General features: G+C 42.1%; 23 non-coding genes across 23 annotated transcripts; 15 read left to right on the top strand and 8 right to left on the bottom strand.

The window, feature by feature from the left end:
* Window positions 1-812: 812 nt before the first annotated feature.
* On the top strand, window positions 813-885 carry trnak-cuu (transfer RNA lysine (anticodon CUU)). The gene has a single exon. It is a non-coding gene; the product is annotated as a tRNA-Lys (tRNA).
* Window positions 886-1,391: 506 nt separating this feature from the next.
* On the top strand, window positions 1,392-1,464 carry trnak-cuu (transfer RNA lysine (anticodon CUU)). The gene has a single exon. It is a non-coding gene; the product is annotated as a tRNA-Lys (tRNA).
* Window positions 1,465-1,944: 480 nt separating this feature from the next.
* On the top strand, window positions 1,945-2,017 carry trnak-cuu (transfer RNA lysine (anticodon CUU)). Its single transcript has one exon. It is a non-coding gene; the product is annotated as a tRNA-Lys (tRNA).
* Window positions 2,018-2,507: 490 nt separating this feature from the next.
* trnak-cuu (transfer RNA lysine (anticodon CUU)) lies at window positions 2,508-2,580 on the top strand. Its single transcript has one exon. It is a non-coding gene; the product is annotated as a tRNA-Lys (tRNA).
* A 480-nt stretch (window positions 2,581-3,060) lies between these two features.
* trnak-cuu (transfer RNA lysine (anticodon CUU)) lies at window positions 3,061-3,133 on the top strand. Its single transcript has one exon. It is a non-coding gene; the product is annotated as a tRNA-Lys (tRNA).
* Window positions 3,134-3,623: 490 nt separating this feature from the next.
* On the top strand, window positions 3,624-3,696 carry trnak-cuu (transfer RNA lysine (anticodon CUU)). Its single transcript has one exon. It is a non-coding gene; the product is annotated as a tRNA-Lys (tRNA).
* Window positions 3,697-4,176: 480 nt separating this feature from the next.
* On the top strand, window positions 4,177-4,249 carry trnak-cuu (transfer RNA lysine (anticodon CUU)). The gene has a single exon. It is a non-coding gene; the product is annotated as a tRNA-Lys (tRNA).
* Window positions 4,250-4,757: 508 nt separating this feature from the next.
* On the top strand, window positions 4,758-4,830 carry trnak-cuu (transfer RNA lysine (anticodon CUU)). Its single transcript has one exon. It is a non-coding gene; the product is annotated as a tRNA-Lys (tRNA).
* A 506-nt stretch (window positions 4,831-5,336) lies between these two features.
* trnak-cuu (transfer RNA lysine (anticodon CUU)) lies at window positions 5,337-5,409 on the top strand. The gene has a single exon. It is a non-coding gene; the product is annotated as a tRNA-Lys (tRNA).
* Window positions 5,410-6,495: 1,086 nt separating this feature from the next.
* On the top strand, window positions 6,496-6,568 carry trnak-cuu (transfer RNA lysine (anticodon CUU)). The gene has a single exon. It is a non-coding gene; the product is annotated as a tRNA-Lys (tRNA).
* Window positions 6,569-7,048: 480 nt separating this feature from the next.
* Window positions 7,049-7,121, top strand: trnak-cuu (transfer RNA lysine (anticodon CUU)). The gene has a single exon. It is a non-coding gene; the product is annotated as a tRNA-Lys (tRNA).
* A 488-nt stretch (window positions 7,122-7,609) lies between these two features.
* Window positions 7,610-7,682, top strand: trnak-cuu (transfer RNA lysine (anticodon CUU)). Its single transcript has one exon. It is a non-coding gene; the product is annotated as a tRNA-Lys (tRNA).
* Window positions 7,683-8,744: 1,062 nt separating this feature from the next.
* Window positions 8,745-8,817, top strand: trnak-cuu (transfer RNA lysine (anticodon CUU)). Its single transcript has one exon. It is a non-coding gene; the product is annotated as a tRNA-Lys (tRNA).
* A 523-nt stretch (window positions 8,818-9,340) lies between these two features.
* trnak-cuu (transfer RNA lysine (anticodon CUU)) lies at window positions 9,341-9,413 on the top strand. The gene has a single exon. It is a non-coding gene; the product is annotated as a tRNA-Lys (tRNA).
* A 1,662-nt stretch (window positions 9,414-11,075) lies between these two features.
* On the top strand, window positions 11,076-11,148 carry trnak-cuu (transfer RNA lysine (anticodon CUU)). Its single transcript has one exon. It is a non-coding gene; the product is annotated as a tRNA-Lys (tRNA).
* A 908-nt stretch (window positions 11,149-12,056) lies between these two features.
* On the bottom strand, window positions 12,057-12,129 carry trnak-cuu (transfer RNA lysine (anticodon CUU)). The gene has a single exon. It is a non-coding gene; the product is annotated as a tRNA-Lys (tRNA).
* A 494-nt stretch (window positions 12,130-12,623) lies between these two features.
* trnak-cuu (transfer RNA lysine (anticodon CUU)) lies at window positions 12,624-12,696 on the bottom strand. Its single transcript has one exon. It is a non-coding gene; the product is annotated as a tRNA-Lys (tRNA).
* A 508-nt stretch (window positions 12,697-13,204) lies between these two features.
* Window positions 13,205-13,277, bottom strand: trnak-cuu (transfer RNA lysine (anticodon CUU)). The gene has a single exon. It is a non-coding gene; the product is annotated as a tRNA-Lys (tRNA).
* A 504-nt stretch (window positions 13,278-13,781) lies between these two features.
* trnak-cuu (transfer RNA lysine (anticodon CUU)) lies at window positions 13,782-13,854 on the bottom strand. Its single transcript has one exon. It is a non-coding gene; the product is annotated as a tRNA-Lys (tRNA).
* A 494-nt stretch (window positions 13,855-14,348) lies between these two features.
* On the bottom strand, window positions 14,349-14,421 carry trnak-cuu (transfer RNA lysine (anticodon CUU)). Its single transcript has one exon. It is a non-coding gene; the product is annotated as a tRNA-Lys (tRNA).
* A 508-nt stretch (window positions 14,422-14,929) lies between these two features.
* Window positions 14,930-15,002, bottom strand: trnak-cuu (transfer RNA lysine (anticodon CUU)). The gene has a single exon. It is a non-coding gene; the product is annotated as a tRNA-Lys (tRNA).
* Window positions 15,003-16,072: 1,070 nt separating this feature from the next.
* trnak-cuu (transfer RNA lysine (anticodon CUU)) lies at window positions 16,073-16,145 on the bottom strand. The gene has a single exon. It is a non-coding gene; the product is annotated as a tRNA-Lys (tRNA).
* A 508-nt stretch (window positions 16,146-16,653) lies between these two features.
* Window positions 16,654-16,726, bottom strand: trnak-cuu (transfer RNA lysine (anticodon CUU)). Its single transcript has one exon. It is a non-coding gene; the product is annotated as a tRNA-Lys (tRNA).
* Between the last annotated feature and the right edge of the window lie 656 nt (window positions 16,727-17,382).

The raw sequence follows: 17,382 nt of genomic DNA, 5'->3' as shown, positions 1-17,382 counted from the left end.
AAAATGGATAGTTGACGCTTACCTTTGTTTACATTCGAGGGCGCTAGCTTAGCGGTTAGCATGGCTATCTTACTGCGTTGTGTTGTGTAACATGTTTAGTTATCCATCGTCCTCGAGTCCCCCAGTGATAATGGTACGTGTCGAAGATTAGCTCACAGGCAAAGACGCTACATTGCGTTGAGGAAATTTGTGTCTGTCGAACGATTGTTGTAGTGATTTTAAACATGCAAACGAACGAAGTGGCAGCGTAGTAAAAAAAAAAAGAAAAGAGGGGTATGTATCGCCTAAAAAAAGCGAGAGCAACAGGGAAGTGCTCTGACTGGAGAGACTATGAAGAAAACCAAACAAAATGTTCTAGCAAAACACTCACAGGAAATGTGGAGCAGATGGCGTCCACAAAGTACGAGCATGGAAAGGATGGTCTGAAGTCACCAGTGAAAAACAATGGTGTCGCAACCTCAACTTAAACAGTGCTAATTACAAACAGAAAACAGGTGACGTGAAAAGTGCTTCAAGGCAGGCGTGAAGCTGCTGCAGGAAAGGGAAAAACAGGAAGTGAAAAACCACAAAATAAGAGCACGAGACAGGAAGGCATTATCACAATAGGGGGATGGAATTCAAATATTTACTGTCGGCCAAATTGATAATTTTGTATCTAAAGACAACATGGCTGTAGACAAAATTCTTGAGCTCAAAGTGATGCTCGAACCCGCGACCCTGAGATTAAAATTCTTACGTTCTACCAACTAAACTCACCAGGGATATGCTGCTTTTATTTTTTATTTTTTTTTGTATCAACGATTACAATGCAAGCCCGGCTAGCTCAGTCGGTAGAGCATGAGATTCTTAATCTCAGGGTCGTGGGTTCGAGCCCCACGTTGGGCGGTTAAATTTGCCAAGGAAATTCAACACGAGACGGTGCTCCACTTTTAATAAATCAATTTAAAAAATTGTAACGGAGTGCGAGTTTGTATTCTTCTGCTAAACTCACATAACTAATAATATTTTTATTTTTGTACAGTAATAATCAATAAAGAGCGCATTTGTAACCAAGAAACGCCGCAACACGTAACAATGTGACATGAAACGCGTCAAACTTAAACGCCAACAGCCCAAAACGCTGCACCCGATAACTAAAATGGCTCAACCCAAAACGCTGCAACATGAAACAACGCAATATGAAATGCCGACAACACGAAATGTCGTGGCACGAAACTTCGCAACACGAAATGCTGCAACAGCTGGGACACCAAACGGCGCAACATGAAATAGCGCGACCCAAATCATGAAACATCGTAACACAAAACGCCATCAACACGAAACATTATAACACAAAATGCTACATGACATTTTTTTTCCCCAAACAATCATTTATCAGTGTGTCAATGCAGGCCCGGCTAGCTCAGTCGGTAGAGCATGAGACTCTTAATCTCAGGGTCGTGGGTTCGAGCCCCACGTTGGGCGGTTAAATTTGCCAAGGAAATTCAACACGAGACACTGCTCCACTTTTAATAAAAAAAATTGTAACGGTGTGCGAGTTCGTATTCTTCTGTTAAACTCACTTAACTAAAAATATTTTTCTTTTCGTACAGTAATAATCAATAAAGAGCGCATATGTAACGAAGAAACGTAACAATGTGACATGAAACGCGTCAAACTTAAACGCCAACAGCACAAAACGCCGCACCCGAAAACTAAAATGGCTCAACCCAAAACGCTGCAACAAGAAACATGAAATGCCGACAACACGAAATGTCGCGGCACGAAACGTCGCAACACGAAATGCTGCAACAGCTGTGACACCAAACGGCGCAACATGAAATAGCGCGACCCAAATCATGAAACATCGTAACACAAAACGCCATCAACACGAAACGTTGTAACACAAAATGCTACATGAAATTTTTTTTCCACAAACTATCATTTATCAGCGTGTCAACGCAGGCCCGGCTAGCTCAGTCGGTAGAGCATGAGACTCTTAATCTCAGGGTCGTGGGTTCGAGCCCCACGTTGGGCGGTTGAATTTTGCCAAGGAAATTCAACACGAGACGGTGCTCCACTTCTAATAAATCAATAAATAAAAACTGTAACGATGTGCGAGTTCGTATTTTTCTGTTGAACTCACCTAACTAAAAATATTTTTCTTTTCGTACAGTAATAATCAATAAAGAGCGCATATAAAACGAAGAAACGTAACAACGTGACATGAAACGCGTCAAACTTAAACGCAAACAGCACAAAACGCCGCACCAGAAAACTAAAATGGCTCAACCCAAAACGCTGCAACAAGAAACATGAAATGCCGACAACACGAAATGTCGCGGCACGAAACGTCGCAACACGAAATGCTGCAACAGCTGTGACACCAAACGGCGCAACATGAAATAGCGCGACCCAAATCATGAAACATCGTAACACAAAACGCCATCAACACGAAACATTATAACACAAAATGCTACATGACATTTTTTTTCCCCAAACAATCATTTATCAGTGTGTCAATGCAGGCCCGGCTAGCTCAGTCGGTAGAGCATGAGACTCTTAATCTCAGGGTCGTGGGTTCGAGCCCCACGTTGGGCGGTTAAATTTGCCAAGGAAATTCAACACGAGACACTGCTCCACTTTTAATAAAAAAAATTGTAACGGTGTGCGAGTTCGTATTCTTCTGTTAAACTCACTTAACTAAAAATATTTTTCTTTTCGTACAGTAATAATCAATAAAGAGCGCATATGTAACGAAGAAACGTAACAATGTGACATGAAACGCGTCAAACTTAAACGCCAACAGCACAAAACGCCGCACCCGAAAACTAAAATGGCTCAACCCAAAACGCTGCAACAAGAAACATGAAATGCCGACAACACGAAATGTCGCGGCACGAAACGTCGCAACACGAAATGCTGCAACAGCTGTGACACCAAACGGCGCAACATGAAATAGCGCGACCCAAATCATGAAACATCGTAACACAAAACGCCATCAACACGAAACGTTGTAACACAAAATGCTACATGAAATTTTTTTTCCACAAACTATCATTTATCAGGGTGTCAACGCAGGCCCGGCTAGCTCAGTCGGTAGAGCATGAGACTCTTAATCTCAGGGTCGTGGGTTCGAGCCCCACGTTGGGCGGTTGAATTTTGCCAAGGAAATTCAACACGAGACGGTGCTCCACTTCTAATAAATCAATAAATAAAAACTGTAACGATGTGCGAGTTCGTATTCTTCTGTTGAACTCACTTAACTAAAAATATTTTTCTTTTCGTACAGTAATAATCAATAAAGAGCGCATATGTAACGAAGAAACGTAACAACGTGACATGAAACGCGTCAAACTTAAACGCCAACAGCCCAAAACGCCGCACCCGAAAACTAAAATGGCTCAACCCAAAACGCTGCAACAAGAAACATGAAATGCAGACAACACGAAATGTCGCGGCACGAAACGTCGCAACACGAAATGCTGCAACAGCTGTGACACCAAACGGCGCAAGATGAAATAGCGCGACCCAAATCATGAAACATCGTAACACAAAACACCATCAACACGCAACATTATAACACGAAATGCTACATGACATTTTTTTCCCCCAAACAATCATTTATCAGTGTGTCAATGCAGGCCCGGCTAGCTCAGTCGGTAGAGCATGAGACTCTTAATCTCAGGGTCGTGGGTTCGAGCCCCACGTTGGGCGGTTAAATTTGCCAAGGAAATTCAACACGAGACACTGCTCCACTTTTAATAAAAAAAATTGTAACGGTGTGCGAGTTCGTATTCTTCTGTTAAACTCACTTAACTAAAAATATTTTTCTTTTCGTACAGTAATAATCAATAAAGAGCGCATATGTAACGAAGAAACGTAACAACGTGACATGAAACGCGTCAAACTTAAACGCCAACAGCACAAAACGCCGCACCAGAAAACTAAAATGGCTCAACCCAAAACGCTGCAACAAGAAACATGAAATGCCGACAACACGAAATGTCGCGGCACGAAACGTCGCAACACGAAATGCTGCAACAGCTGTGACACCAAACGGCGCAACATGAAATAGCGCGACCCAAATCATGAAACATCGTAATACAAAACGGCATCAACACGAAACGTTGTAACACAAAATGCTACATGAACATTTTTTTGCAGAAACAATAATTTATCAGGGGGTCAATGCATGCCCGGCTAGCTCAGTCGGTAGAGCATGAGACTCTTAATCTCAGGGTCGTGGGTTCGAGCCCCATGTTGGGCGATTGCATTTTGCCAAGAAACTTCAACACGAGACGGTGCTCCACTTTTAATAAATCAATACAAAAAAACTGTAACGGAGTGCGAGTTTGTATTCTTCTGCTAAACTCACATAACTAATAATATTTTTCTTTTCGTACAGTAATAATCAATAAAGAGCGCATATGTAACTAAGAAACGCCGCAACACGTAACAACGTGACATGAAACCCGTCAAACTTAAACGCCAACAGCCCAAAACGCCGCACCCGAAAACAAAAATGGCTCAACCCAAAACGCTGCAACATGAAACAACGCAACATGAAATGCCGACAACACGAAATGTCGCGGCACGAAACATCGCAACACGAAATGCTGCAACAGCTGTGACACCAAACGGCGCAACATGAAATAGCGCGACCCAAATCATGAAACATCGTAACACAAAAAGCCATCAACACGAAACATTATAACACAAAATGCTACATGACATTTTTTTCCCCCAAAAAATCATTTATCAGGGTGTCAATGCAGGCCCGGCTAGCTCAGTCGGTAGAGCATGAGACTCTTAATCTCAGGGTCGTGGGTTCGAGCCCCACGTTGGGCGGTTGAATTTGCCAAGGAAATTGAATTTGACAAGGAAATTCAATATGAGACGGTGCTCCACTTTTAATAAATCAATTTAAAAAATTGTAACGGTATGCGAGTTCGTATTCTTCAGTTGAACTCACTTAACTAAAAATATTTTTCTTTTCTTACAGTAATAATCAATAAAGAGCGCATATGTAACGAAGAAACGTAACAACGTGACATGAAACGCGTCAAACTTAAACGCCAACAGCGCAAAACGCAGCACCAGAAAACTAAAATGGCTCAACCCAAAACGCTGCAACAAGAAACATGAAATGCCGACAACACGAAATGTCGCGGCACGAAACGTCGCAACACGAAATGCTGCAACAGCTGTGACACCAAACGGCGCAACATGAAATAGCGCGACCCAAATCATGAAACATCTTAACACAAAACGCTATCAACACGAAACGTCATAACACAAAATGCTACATGACATTTTTTTTCCCCAAACAATCATTTATCAGGGTGTCAATGCAGGCCCGGCTAGCTCAGTCGGTAGAGCATGAGACTCTTAATCTCAGGGTCGTGGGTTCGAGCCCCACGTTGGGCGATTGCATTTTGCCAAGGAAATTCAACACGAGACGGTGCTCCACTTCTAATAAATCAATAAAAAAAACTGTAATGGTGTGCGAGTTCGTATTCTTCTGCTAAACTCACATAACTAATAATATTTTTATTTTTGTACAGTAATAATCAATAAAGAGCGCATATGTAACCAAGAAACGCCGCAACACGTAACAACGTGACATGAAACGCGTCAAACTTAAACGCCAACAGCCCAAAACGCCGCACCAGAAAACTAAAATGGCTCAACCCAAAACGCTGCAACATGAAACAACGCAACATGAAATGCCGACAACACGAAATGTCGCGGCACGAAACGTTGCAACACGAAATGCTGCAATAGCTGTGACACCAAACGGCGCAACATGAAATAGCGCGACCCAAATCATGAAACATCGTAACACAAAACGCCATCAACACGAAACGTTGTAACACAAAATGCTACATGAAATTTTTTTTCAGAAACAATCATTTATCAGGGTGTCACTGCAGGCCCGACTAGCTCAGTCGGTAGAGCATGAGACTCTTAATCTCAGGGTTGTGGGTTCGACCCCCACGTTGGGCGATTGCATTTTGCCAAGGAAATTCAACACGAGACGGTGCTCCACTTCTAATAAATCAATACAAAAAACTGTAACGGAGTGCGAGTTTGTATTCTTCTGCTAAACTCACATAACTAATAATATTTTTATTTTCGTACAGTAATAATCAATAAAGAGCGCATATGTAACTAAGAAACGCCGCAACACGTGACAACGTAACATGAAACGCGTCAAACTTAAACGCCAACAGCCCATAACGCCGCACCCGAAAACTAAAATGGCTCAACCCAAAACGCTGCAACATGAAACAACGCAACATGAAATGCCGACAACACGAAATGTCGTGGCACGAAACGTCGCAACACGAAATGCTGCAACAGCTGGGACACCAAACGGCGCAACATGAAATAGCGCGACCCAAATCATGAAACATCGTAACACAAAACGCCATCAACACGAAACGTTGTAACACTAAATGCTACATGAACATTTTTTTCCAGAAACAATCATTTATCAGGGTGTCACTGCAGGCCTGGCTAGCTCAGTCGGTAGAGCATGAGACTCTTAATCTCAGGGTCGTGGGTTCGAGCCCCACGTTGGGCGTTTGAATATTGCCAAGGAAATTCAACACGAGACGGTGCTCCACTTCTAAAATATCCTAAAAAAACTGTAACGATGTGCGAGTTCGTATTCTTCTGTTAAGCTCACTTAATTAATAATATTTTTCTTTTCGTAAAGTAATAATCAATAAAGCGCATAAGTAACTAAAAAAGTGAGCAACACGTAACAACGTGACATGAAACGTGTCAAACTTAAACGCCAACAGCACAAAACGCCGCACCAGAAAAATAAAATGGCTCAACCTAAAACGCTGCAACAAGAAACATGAAATGCCGACAACACGAAATGTCGTGGCACGAAATGCTCCAACAGCTGTGACACCAAACAGCGCAACAAGAAATAGCGCGATCCAAATCATGAAACATCGTAACACAAAACGCCATCAACACGAAACGTTATAACACAAAATGCTACATGACATTTTTTTTCCACAAACTATCATTTATCAGGGTGTCTGTGCAGGCCCGGCTAGCTCAGTCGGTAGAGCATGAGACTCTTAATCTCAGGGTCGTGGGTTCGAGCCCCACGTTGGGCGGTTGAATTTGCCGAGGAAATTCAACATGAGACGTTGCTCCACTTTTAATAAGTCAATTTAAAAAATTGTAATGGTGTGCGAGTTCGTATTCTTCTGTTGAACTCACTTAACTAAAAATATTTTTCTTTTCGTACAGTAATAATCAATAAAGAGCGCATATGAAACGAAGAAACGTAACAACGTGACATGAAACGCATCAAACTTAAACGCCAAAAGCACAAAACGCCGCACCCGAAAACTAAAATGGCTCAACCCAAAACTTTGCAACAAGAAACATGAAATGCCGACAACACGAAATGTCGCGGCACAAAACGTCGCAACACGAAATGCTGCAACAGCTGTGACACCAAACGGCGCAACATGAAATAGCGCGACCCAAATCATGAAACATCGTAACACAAAACGCCATCAACACGAAACGTTGTAACACAAAATGCTACATGAAATTTTTTTTGCAGAAACAATAATTTATCAGGGTGTCAATGCAGGCCCGGCTAGCTCAGTCGGTAGAGCATGAGACTCTTAATCTCAGGGTCGTGGGTTCGAGCCCCACGTTGGGCGGTTGAATTTTGCCAAGGAAATTCAACACGAGACGGTGCTCCACTTCTAATAAATCAATAAATAAAAACTGTAACGATGTGCGAGTTCATATTCTTCTGTTAAACTCACTTAATTAATAATATTTTTCTTTTCGTACAGTAATAATCAATAAAGAGCACTTATGTAACTAAGAAACGATGCAACACGTAACAACGTGACATGAAACGCGTCAAACTTAAACGCCAACAGCACAAAACGCCGCACCCGAAAACTAAAATGGCTCAACCCAAAACGCTGCAACAAGAAACATGAAATGCCGACAACACGAAATGTCGCGGCACGAAACGTCGCAACACGAAATGCTGCAACAGCTGTGACACCAAACGGGGCAACATGAAATAGCGCGACCCAAATCATGAAACATCGTAACACAAAACGCCATCAACACAAAACGTTGTAACACAAAATGCTACATGAAATTTTTTTTCCAGACACAATCATTTATCAGAGTGTCAACGCAACCCGGCTAGCTCAGTCGGTAGAGCATGAGACTCTTAATCTCAGGGTCGTGGGTTCGAGCCCCACGTTGGGTGGTTGAATTTTGCCAAGGAAATTCAACACGAGACGGTGCTCCACTTCTAATAAATCAATAAATAAAAACTGTAACGATGTGCGAGTTCGTATTCTTCTGTTGAACTCACTTAACTAAAAATATTTTTCTTTTCATACAGTAATAATCAATAAAGAGCGCATATGTAACGAAGAAACGTAACAACGTGACATGAAACGCGTCAAACTTAAACGCCAACAGCACAAAACGCCGCACCAGAAAACTAAAATGGCTCAACCCAAAACACTGCAACAAGAAACATGAAATGCCGACAACACGAAATGTCGCGGCACGAAACGTCGCAACACGAAATGCTGCAACAGCTGTGACACCAAACGGCGCAACATGAAATAGCGCGACCCAAATCATGAAACATCGTAATACAAAACGCCATCAACACGAAACGTTGTAACACAAAATGCTACATTAACATTTTTTTGCAGAAACAATAATTTATCAGGGTGTCAATGCATGCCCGGCTAGCTCAGTCGGTAGAGCATGAGACTCTTAATCTCAGGGTCGTGGGTTCGAGCCCCACGTTGGGCGATTGCTTTTTGCCAAGAAAATTCAACACGAGACGGTGCTCCACTTTTAATAAATCAATTAAAAAAAACTGTAACGGAGTGCGAGTTTGTATTCTTCTGCTAAACTCACATAACTGATAATATTTTTCTTTTCGTACAGTAATAATCAATAAAGAGCGCATATGTAACTAAGAAACGCCGCAACACGTAACAACGTGACATGAAACGCGTCAAACTTAAACGCCAACAGCCCAAAACGCCGCACCCGAAAACTAAAATGGCTCAACCCAAAACGCTGCAACATGAAACAACGCAACATGAAATGCCGACAACACGAAATGTCGCGGCACGAAATGTCGCGGCACGAAACATCGCAACACGAAATGCTGCAACAGCTGTGACACCAAACGGCGCAACATGAAATAGCGCGACCCAAATCATGAAACATCGTAATACAAAACGCCATCAACACGAAACGTTGTAACACAAAATGCTACATTAACATATTTTTGCAGAAACAATAATTTATCAGGTTGTCAATACATGCCCGGCTAGCTCAGTCGGTAGAGCATGAGACTCTTAATCTCAGGGTCGTGGGTTCGAGCCCCACGTTGGGCGATTGCTTTTTGCCAAGAAAATTCAACACGAGACGGTGCTCCACTTTTAATAAATCAATAAAAAAAAACTGTAACGGAGTGCGAGTTTGTATTCTTCTGCTAAACTCACATAACTAATAATATTTTTCTTTTCGTACAGTAATAATCAATAAAGAGCGCATATGTAGCTAAGAAACGCCGCAACACGTAACAACGTGACATGAAACGCGTCAAACTTAAACGCCAACAGCCCAAAACGCCGCACCCGAAAACTAAAATGGCTCAACCCAAAACGCTGCAACATGAAACAACGCAACATGAAATGCCGACAACACGAAATGTCGCGGCACGAAATGTCGCGGCACGAAACATCGCAACACGAAATGCTGCAACAGCTGGGACACCAAACGGCGCAACATGAAATAGCGCGACCCAAATCATGAAACATCGTAACACAAAAAGCCATCAACACGAAACATTATAACACAAAATGCTACATGACTTTTTTTTCCCCAAAAAAATCATTTATCAGGGTGTCAATGCAGGCCCGGCTAGCTCAGTCGGTAGAGCATGAGACTCTTAATCTCAGGGTCGTGGGTTCGAGCCCCACGTTGGGGGGTTGAATTTGCCAAGGAAATTGAATTTGCCAAGGAAATTCAATATGAGGCGGTGCTCCACTTTTAATAAATCAATTTAAAAAATTGTAACGGTATGCGAGTTCGTATTCTTCAGTTGAACTCACTTAACTAAAAATATTTTTCTTTTCTTACAGTAATAATCAATAAAGAGCGCATATGTAACGAAGAAACGTAACAACGTGACATGAAACGCGTCAAAGTTAAACGCCAACAGCGCAAAACGCAGCACCAGAAAACTAAAATGGCTCAACCCAAAACGCTGCAACAAGAAACATGAAATGCCGACAACACGAAATGTCGCGGCACGAAACGTCGCAACACGAAATGCTACAACAGCTGTGATACCAAACGGCGCAACATGAAATAGCGCGACCCAAATCATGAAACATCGTAACACAAAACGCCATCAACACGAAACGTTGTAACACAAAATGCTACATGAAATTTTTTTTCCAGACACAATCATTTATCAGGGTGTCAATGCAGGCCCGGCTAGCTCAGTCGGTAGAGCATGAGACTCTTAATCTCAGGGTCGTGGGTTCGAGCCCCACGTTGGGTGGTTAAATTTGCCAAGGAAATTCAACACGAGACGGTGCTCCACTTTTAATAAATCAATTTAAAAAATTGTAACGGTATGCGAGTTCGTATTCTTTTGTTGAACTCACTTAACTAAAAATATTTTCTTTTCGTACAGTAATAATCAATAAAGAGCGCATATGTAACGAAGAAACGTAGCAACGTGACATGAAACGCATCAAACTTAAACGCCAAAAGCACAAAACGCCGCACCCGAAAACTAAAATGGCTCAACCCAAAACGCTGCAACAAGAAACATGAAATTCCGACAACACGAAATGTCGCGGCACGAAACGTCGCAACACGAAATGCTGCAACAGCTGTGACACCAAACTGCGCAACATGAAATAGCGCGACCCAAATCATGAAACATCGTAACACAAAACGCCATCAACACGAAACGTTGAAACACAAAATGCTACATGAACATTTTTGTACGGTATCTATCATTTATCAGGGTGTCAATTCAGGCCCGGCTAGCTCAGTCGGTAGAGCATGAGACTCTTAATCTCAGGGTCGTGGGTTCGAGCCCCACGTTGGGCGGTTGAATTTGCCAAGGAAATTCAACACGAGACGGTGCTCCACTTTTAATAAATCAATAAAAAATACTGTAACGATGTGCGAGTTCGTATTCTTCTGTTAAACTCACTTAATTAATCATTTATTTATTTTTGTACAGTAATAATCAATAAAGAACGCATATGTAACTAAGAAACAACGCAACACGTAACAACGTGACATAGATCAATAAAAAAAATTGTTACGATGTGCGAGTTCGTATTCTTCTGTTAAACTCACTTAATTAATAATATTTTTCTTTTCGTACACTAATAATCAATAAAGAACGCAAATGTAACTAAAAAACGCCGCAACACGTGGGTTCATGTTACAGCGTTTTGGGTTGAGCCATTTTAGTAGGCTCACGCTCTACCGACTGAGCTAGCCGGGCCTGCATTGGAACCCTGATAAATGATTGATCCTGTACAAAAATGTTCATGTAGCATTTTGTGTTACAAGGTTTCAAGTTGATGGCGTTTCGTGTTACAATGTTTCATGATTTGGGTCGCGCTATTTCATGTTGCGCCGTTTGGTGTCACAGCTGTTGCAGCATTTCGTGTTGCGACGTTTCGTGCCGCGACATTTCGTGTTGTCGGCATTTCATGTTGCGTTGTTTCATGTTGCAGTGTTTTGGGTTGAGCCATTTTAGTTTTATGGTACTGCGTTTTGTGCTGTTGGCGTTTAAGTTTGACGCGTTTCATGTCACGTTACGTGTTGTGGCGTTTCTTAGTTACATATGCGCTCTTTATTGATTATTACTGTACGAAAATAAAAATATTATTAATTAATTGAGTTTAACAGAAGAATACGAACTTGCTTATTGTTACAGTTTTTTTACTGATTTATTAGAAGTGGGGCACCGTTTAGTGTTGAATTTCTTGGCAAAATGCAACCGCCCAACGTGGGGCTCGAACCCACGACCCTGAGATTAAGAGTCTCATGCTCTACCGACTGAGCTAGCCGGGCCTGCATTGTCATCCTTGATGAATGACTGATACCGTACAAAAATGTTCCTGTAGCATTTTGTGTTACAACGTTTCATGTTGATGGCATTTCGTGTCACAGCTGTTGCAGCATTTTGTGTTGCGACGTTTCGTGCCGTGACATTTCGTGTTGTCGGCATTTCATGTTGCATGGTTTCATGTTGCAGTGTTTTGGGTTGAGACATTTTAGTTTTCGGGTGCGGCGTTTTGTGCTGTTGGCGTTGAAGTTTGACGCGTTTCATGTCACGTTGTTACGTGTTGCGCCGTTTCTTCGTTACATATGCGCTCTTTATTGATTATTACTGTACAAAAATAAAAATATTATTAATTGAGTGAGTTTAACAGAAGAATATGAACACGCACATCGTGTGATTGACTTGAAGTGGGTGTGGCATGGATGATTGTTTGGCGCCCAATAAAAGACTTGATGGAGGATTCTTCAACATCTTGTGTTGAATTTCCTTAGCAAAGCTCAAACGCCCAACGTGGGGCTCGAACCCACGACCCTGAGATTAAGAGTCTCATGCTCTACCGACTGAGCTAGCCGGGCCTGCATCGTTCATCTTGATAATTGATTGTTACTGTGCAGAAATGTTCATGTAGCATTTTGTGTTACAACGTTTCGTGTTGATGGCGTTTCGTGTTACAATGTTTCATGATTTGGGTCGTGCTATTTCATGTTGCGCCGTTTGGTGTCACAGCTGTTGCAGCATTTCGTGTTGCGACGTTTCGTGCCGCGACATTTCGTGTTGTCGGCATTTCTTGTTGCGTTGTTTCATGTTGCAGCGTTTTGGGTTGAGCCACTTTAGTTTTCTGGTGCGGCGTTTTGTGCTGTTGGCGTTTAAGTTTGACGCGTTTCATGTCACTTTGTTACGTGTTGCGCCGTTTCTTGGTTACATATGCGCTCTTTATTGATTATTACTGTACAAAAATAAAAATATTATTAATTGAGTGAGTTTAACAGAAAAATATGAACTCGCTTATTGTTACAGTTTTTTTTATTGATTTATTAAAAGTGGAGCACCGTCTCGTGTTGAATTTCCTTGGCAAAATGCAATCGCCCAACGTGGGGCTCGAACCCACGACCCTGAGATTAAGAGTCTCATGCTCTACCGACTGAGCTAGCCGGGCCTGCATTGGACACCTTGATAATTGATTGTTACTGTGCAGAAATGTTCATGTAGCATTTTGTGTTACAACGTTTCGTGTTGTTGGCGTTTTGTGTTACGGTGTTTCATGATATGGGTCGTGCTATTTCATGTTGCGCCGTTTGGTATCACAGGTGTTGTAGCATTTCGTGTTGCGACGTTTCGTGCCGCGACATTTCGTGTTGTCGGCATTTCATGTTGCGTTGTTTCATGTTGCAGCGTTTTGGGTTGAGCCACTTTAGTTTTCTGGTGCGGCGTTTTGTGCTGTTGGCGTTTAAGTTTGACGCGTTTCATGTCACGTTGTTACGTGTTGCGGCATTTCTTAGCTACATATGCGCTCTTTATTAAATATTACTGTAAAAAAAATATATTATTAATTAACTGAGTTTAACAGAAGAATACGAACTCGCTCATTGTTACAGTTTTTTTTACTGATTTATTAGAAGTGGAGCACCGTCTCGTGTTGAATTTCTTGGCAAAATGCAACCGCCCAACGTGGGGCTCGAACCCACGACCCTGAGATTAAGAGTCTCATGCTCTACCGACTGAGCTAGCCGGGCCTGCATTGTCATCCTTGATGAATGACTGATACCGTACAAAAATGTTCCTGTAGCATTTTGTGTTACAACGTTTCATGTTGATGGCGTTTCGTGTCACAGCTGTTGCAGCATTTCGTGTTGCGACGTTTCGTGCCGTGACATTTCGTGTTGTCGGCATTTCATGTTGCGTGGTTTCATGTTGCAGCGTTTTGGGTTGAGCCATTTTAGTTTTCGGGTGCAGCGTTTTGTGCTGTTGGCGTTGAAGTTTGACGCGTTTCATGTCACGTTGTTACGTGTTGCGCCGTTTCTTCGTTACATATGCGCTCTTTATTGATTATTACTGTACAAAAATAAAAATATTATTAATTGAGTGAGTTTAACAGAAGAATATGAACACGCACATCGTGTGATTGACTTGAAGTGGGTGTGGCATGGATGATTGTTTGGCGCCCAATAAAAGACTTGATGGGGGATTCTTCAACGTCTTGTGTTGAATTTCCTTAGCAAAGCTCAAACGCCCAACGTGGGGCTCGAACCCACGACCCTGAGATTAAGAGTCTCATGCTCTACCGACTGAGCTAGCCGGGCCTGCATCATTCATCTTGATAATCGATTGTTACTGTGCAGAAATGTTCATGTAGCATTTTGTGTTACAACGTTTCGTGTTGATGGCGTTTCGTGTTACAATGTTTCATGATTTGGGTCGCGCTATTTCATGTTGCGCCGTTTGGTGTCACAGCTGTTGCAGCATTTCGTGTTGCGACGTTTCGTGCCGCGACATTTCGTGTTGTCGGCATTTCTTGTTGCGTTGTTTCATGTTGCAGCGTTTTGGGTTGAGCCACTTTAGTTTTCTGGTGCGGCGTTTTGTGCTGTTGGCGTTTAAGTTTGACGCGTTTCATGTCACTTTGTTACGTGTTGCGCCGTTTCTTGGTTACATATGCGCTCTTTATTGATTATTACTGTACAAAAATAAAAATATTATTAATTGAGTGAGTTTAACAGAAAAATATGAACTCGCTTATTGTTACAGTTTTTTTTATTGATTTATTAAAAGTGGAGCACCGTCTCGTGTTGAATTTCCTTGGCAAAATGCAATCGCCCAACGTGGGGCTCGAACCCACGACCCTGAGATTAAGAGTCTCATGCTCTACCGACTGAGCTAGCCGGGCCTGCATTGGACACCTTGATAATTGATTGTTACTGTGCAGAAATGTTCATGTAGCATTTTGTGTTACAACGTTTCGTGTTGTTGGCGTTTTGTGTTACGGTGTTTCATGATATGGGTCGTGCTATTTCATGTTGCGCCGTTTGGTATCACAGGTGTTGTAGCATTTCGTGTTGCGACGTTTCGTGCCGCGACATTTCGTGTTGTCGGCATTTCATGTTGCGTTGTTTCATGTTGCAGCGTTTTGGGTTGAGCCACTTTAGTTTTCTGGTGCGGCGTTTTGTGCTGTTGGCGTTTAAGTTTGACGCGTTTCATGTCACGTTGTTACGTGTTGCGGCATTTCTTAGCTACATATGCGCTCTTTATTAAATATTACTGTAAAAAAAGATATTATTAATTAACTGAGTTTAACAGAAGAATACGAACTCGCTTATTGTTACAGTTTTTTTTACTGATTTATTAGAAGTGGAGCACCGCCTCGTGTTGAATTTCTTGGCAAAATGCAACCGCCCAAAGTGGGGCTCGAACCCACGACCCTGAGATTAAGAGTCTCATGCTCTACCGACTGAGCTAGCCGGGCCTGCATTGTCATCCTTGATGAATGACTGATACCGTACAAAAATGTTCCTGTAGCATTTTGTGTTACAACGTTTCATGTTGATGGCGTTTCGTGTCACAGCTGTTGCAGCATTTCGTGTTGCGACGTTTCGTGCCGTGACATTTCGTGTTGTCGGCATTTCATGTTGTGTGGTTTCATGTTGCAGCGTTTTGGGTTGAGACATTTTAGTTTTCGGGTGCAGCGTTTTGTGCTGTTGGCGTTGAAGTTTGACGCGTTTCATGTCACGTTGTTACGTGTTGCGCCGTTTCTTCGTTACATATGCGCTCTTTATTGATTATTACTGTACAAAAATAAAAATATTATTAATTGAGTGAGTTTAACAGAAGAATATGAACACGCACATCGTGTGATTGACTTGAAGTGGGTGTGGCATGGATGATTGTTTGGCGCCCAATAAAAGACTTGATGGAGGATTCTTCAACGTCTTGTGTTGAATTTCCTTAGCAAAGCTCAAACGCCCAACGTGGGGCTCGAACCCACGACCCTGAGATTAAGAGTCTCATGCTCTACCGACTGAGCTAGCCAGGCCTGCATCATTCGTCTTGATAATCGATTGTTACTGTGCAGAAATGTTCATGTAGCATTTTGTGTTACAACGTTTCGTGTTGATGGCGTTTCGTGTTACAATGTTTCATGATTTGGGTCGCGCTATTTCATGTTGCGCCGTTTGGTGTCACAGCTGTTGCAGCATTTCGTGTTGCGACGTTTCGTGCCGCGACATTTCGTGTTGTCGGCATTTCTTGTTGCGTTGTTTCATGTTGCAGCGTTTTGGGTTGAGCCATTTTAGTTTTCTGGTGCGGCGTTTTGTGCTGTTGGCGTTTAAGTTTGACGCGTTTCATGTCACGTTGTTACGTGTTGCGCCGTTTCTTGGTTACATATGCGCTCTTTATTGATTATTACTGTACAAAAATAAAAATATTATTAATTGAGTGAGTTTAACAGAAAAATATGAACTCGCTTATTGTTACAGTTTTTTTTATTGATTTATTAAAAGTGGAGCACCGTCTCGTGTTGAATTTCCTTGGCAAAATGCAATCGCCCAACGTGGGGCTCGAACCCACGACCCTGAGATTAAGAGTCTCATGCTCTACCGACTGAGCTAGCCGGGCCTGCATCATTCATCTTGATAATTGATTGTTACTGTGCAGAAATGTTCATGTAGCATTTTGTGTTACAACGTTTCGTGTTGTTGGCGTTTTGTGTTACGATGTTTCATGATTTGGGTCGTGCTATTTCATGTTGCGCCGTTTGGTGTCACAGCTGTTGTAGCATTTCGTGTTGCGACGTTTCGTGCCGCGACATTTCGTGTTGTCGGCATTTCATGCTCATTCACGTAAGAGACTAGACGTATAAGATTTCATGGGATTTAGCGATTAGGAGTGACAGATTGTTTGGTAAACGTATAGCATGTTCTATATGTTATAGTTATTTGAATGACTCTTACCATAATATGTTACGTTAACATACCAGTTGGTTATTTATGCCTCATATAACGTACACTTATTCAGCCTGTTGTTCACTATTCTTTATTTATTTTAAATTGCCTTTCAAATGTCTATTCTTGGTGTTGGGTTTTATCAAATACATTTCCCCAAAAAATGCGACTTATACTCCAGTGCGACTTATATATGTTTTTTTCCTTCTTTATTATGCATTTTCGGCCGGTGCGACTTATACTCCGGAGCGATTTATAGTCCGAAAAATACGGTAGTCCACATTTCAAATTGTTTTTGGAAACTGTGGACGTCGTGTCCTCCGGACCAAA

This window comes from Entelurus aequoreus, linkage group LG08 (assembly GCF_033978785.1).
Source record: "Entelurus aequoreus isolate RoL-2023_Sb linkage group LG08, RoL_Eaeq_v1.1, whole genome shotgun sequence".
Taxonomy (NCBI): Eukaryota; Metazoa; Chordata; class Actinopteri; order Syngnathiformes; family Syngnathidae; genus Entelurus; species Entelurus aequoreus.
The sequence above is the reverse complement of the archived record's forward strand: the minus strand, read 5'-3'. Positions and strand labels throughout refer to the sequence as shown.